The sequence below is a fragment of the Montipora capricornis genome, chromosome 5, assembly GCF_036669925.1.
Source record: "Montipora capricornis isolate CH-2021 chromosome 5, ASM3666992v2, whole genome shotgun sequence".
Lineage (NCBI taxonomy): Eukaryota > Metazoa > Cnidaria > Anthozoa > Scleractinia > Acroporidae > Montipora > Montipora capricornis.
The window spans coordinates 20,117,663-20,121,067 of record NC_090887.1 but is presented as its reverse complement, the minus strand read 5'-3'; the positions used below and the strand labels follow the sequence as shown (position 1 = coordinate 20,121,067).

Genomic DNA, 3,405 nt, shown 5'->3' with positions numbered 1-3,405 from the left:
TTATCCTAAGTAGCTAAGTAAACCAGTTCAGCTAAACTATTAACGACGTGCTTGTAAGTTTCATAACATCTCTCGCGGTGCAAATTAGTTCAACTCAACAATAGCACATGTAGTGGAAAAATGATACTTAACCAAAAATAATCCGCAAGACACGGTGAATATTTACAGAGGTCCATTTGAATACGGGTGTTCAGATTCATTTTTCTCGTAAAGCTGATTCTCGTCAGCACATGCTCTAAAATCATCGGTTTAGATGCAACCCCCTCTGGATCAACTTTTTTTCTTCTGTAGTATAGTTTTTTTGGAAGAATTAAGCTGAGAAGAAATTTACGGTCGTTCAGTTTTCTATGAAAAAATAAATAAATAAAGATTTCCCTGGGGCGATAGAGACAGGAGTCGTTCGAATGCCAAATAAGTTTTGTCTGCGGGCTAAAGAATGATTGAGTAGAGACGCTCGGATAACCTCTTTCTTTTCCAAAACGTAGCTTTGAAAAAGGTAGGGAAAAGAAAAAAAGTTCAGTATTTTCCAGTACAATTTGCTTAGAATTTTCTTAACCGTTCAACTACAGTTTTCGACCTGTTTTATTGAAGTTGAGAGATTTGTCGCCTCTTTGACAACACTCTTCACATTTCGAAATCATTGACAAAGTTGTACTTTTACCTTTATTGGAAACATCTTAACGAAAACAAATTTATTCAAAATGCAAATGTTAATTTTCCTCAACCGGAAATTTCAATACTTTCAAAATATTACGTAAAAGCTGTTTGTAGACATTCGATATGGCAAAACGTGAGATACCAGTTAAGTATTTTGAGGTCTAAATTATAAAATGGTGAAACTATTGCACTAGATTTTTAATCTGGGAAAGAGCCATTGTCTTTGGATAGCTGGATGGGGATAGCTATAACCATAAAGATGAACTAGCCGTGTTTTATAACACTCTAATTTCTTTGAGTTACAGATAGGAACGAATTACCGTTTTGTCGAATACAAGTACTGCGAATCGAATTTTGGAAAACGTATTCACGGATGTTTTTCAAGGCAGCGTTAGCCTAAAGCTAAGACTGAATTTTTGCTTGTCGAAAATGCTGGCAACTCGCGACGAATTTTACACCACTCGTTAAATGCCAACGACTGAAGCTGTGTTCGTTGCGCTGAGCAAAAAAAAAAATGTCGTCGGGAATGAGAGTAATAAGTCGTGGTTTGTCATTTAAACTTTATCAATTCGTGTTAGCGATCACACCATGAAACAGATTCAGTTTATGGATGATGCTTGTTTTGAACACAAGGGGAGGGACAGACAGTATAAACAACGTACGTACGTTGATCCCGCGGGGTTCCTCCCTAAGCGAGACAGAAAAAAACAAACTTTCATACCTATCAGAGACTTCTGGATTCCTGGAAGACTTAGCTCTGTCTAATTAGCTGAGGGAACGCCCGCTGGTTCGTACTGGATTTTGCACCGTTTAAAGAAAACTTTTCACTTGACCCTTCTTTGGCTTTCCACGCCCCTCCGCCTTATACCCGCTTGTCATTCAAACGTGGACGGATATGCCCGTAGCTGGGTAGTGTAATACTTCAAACTGGTTGGTCTAGTCATTTTGACACAGCGGACTAACCTCGAAGGTTAAAGAGCTTCTATGTAAAATCAACAACAATACATGCTTCCATTAGCCTTTCTCTTGCGACAATACAATTCTCGATGTTCAGGTCGGCACCTACGAGACTAAATCACTTGGCGTCTCCTAGTTTTTTTTTAAACGTTTGCGCGTATTGATTTTAACTGTCAAATGATTCTCAGTTTTTTCTAGGGGACATGAATTGAAAATTGGTCATCAACGTGACGTGGCTTGTGACTCTGTTTGCTGTTTGAATCATAAGGGTTGTCATTGATGACACTGGGTTTAAATTCCATTGCAAACAAGAAAGGAAGCCGCACACTTATTTTAATTCAATTCTCTGGCTAGACAGCAGCCTGGATATTGACAGCAACAACATTTGAGATTTCAGACAAGTTTTGTTTTTTTCCTTTTTGAGACTAGCAGTGAAAATAATGTCCCAAAACAATGGATGATAGAAGAAGCGAAATCAACGTAAAAGCATGAGTTGCTAGATTGAGTCTGTTGCGTGCGGTCTTCAAGGCCTGGAATTCTTCATTTCACTCATGTGAACAAAGGCCATGGTTTTTAAAAACAGAGAGACAAGAAAACATTACTCCATTCAGTTCCGCAACCTAGTTTCCAGGGTCTCTCTTCTCTGCCTCCCAATGGAGGCAGAGAAGAGAGACCTTGGGAACGAGGTTGTCAGTTCCGAAGAATTTTCTGGGACACAAAATTAGCGGCCATTCACTTTTTACAAGTTTCAAATTAAGATTGTATGACCGCGCACAAGTGTTTTACTGATTTGGAAGACTACAAAATCCAATCAAACTAAAAGTTGGTCGTTGATGGGAGGGAGAAAACGGGAGAGCCCAAATTTGAGGTTTTGACGACAACGTAAGCATTTTATTTTTAGGATACTTCGCCCATATTGTAGGACGTGAACGTGAGACTGAATAATTGCGAAAGACTTATGATAGAGCAAAGTTATATTTTGAAGTGACGTTTTCGTCGAACGTTTTCGTCGTAGATTTTAAAGTCCCTAGTAACGTGGGACGTTAAAGAATCCACATCGACTGATCGCGAAGTGTGGGGGATTGAATGCGGTGATGTAGCTGGCGTTGTAATGGGTGCATTGTCAATTGGCGGCTTCTGCACTTGTATCCAGGGGTCAATTTAATAAAACTTTTACGCGTGTGATTTACAAGTGTAGCTATTCTTCTCACTCTAAAACAATGGCTACACTTGGAAATTACACGTGCAAAAGTTTTATTAAATTGACCCCAGGATTGACTCTAATTATACATACGCCCAATTTTGACATTAAACACGAAGTGCCCCTTTACGTCTAATGCATTTGCTACCTATTTCGAACAACAAGGTGATTGTAAAGGATGACGTTACTTGTAGCCTGAGGAGCAGCTTTTGGGGGCCTTTCTGACTTTCATTGTCCACTGTATTCCGAGACACGAGCAAGGGGCTGTACGTTGAATCTTATGAGGTGTCAATCCTGGAGGTGAGAACTGTCTTGACCGTCTCAACCTCAACTTCGTTCCCAGGGCTTGTCCTCCTCTCGGCGGTAAAAAGCCCTGGAGACGAGGTTGTCTCAACCTGGCTTATGAAATTCAAATAAACTAAACTAAGTAAGAACCACAAATGGAAAGGAATTAACGAAATGCGAGCCCAGAACAAATTGGCAGAAAGCAATTAAGGTGTGATTAGGCTCAGCTTCCCCGTTAAAACAATTTCACGTGGATTAAACCATCAAAATTCCGTTTTTTAAGGGGGCTCTGTCAAGTTTTTTTT

General features: G+C 39.6%; 1 protein-coding gene across 1 annotated transcript in view; it reads right to left on the bottom strand.

The window, feature by feature from the left end:
* LOC138049866 (transcription factor Sp9-like) overlaps nt 1–1,751 on the bottom strand; it is a 9,205-nt gene extending 7,454 nt beyond the window's left edge. Inside the window, exon 1 of the mRNA XM_068896333.1 lies at nt 1,379–1,751. The gene's annotated coding sequence lies outside the window, so the exon portion shown is untranslated. The remainder of the gene's footprint in view (nt 1–1,378) is intronic.
* Nucleotides 1,752–3,405: the final 1,654 nt, after the last annotated feature.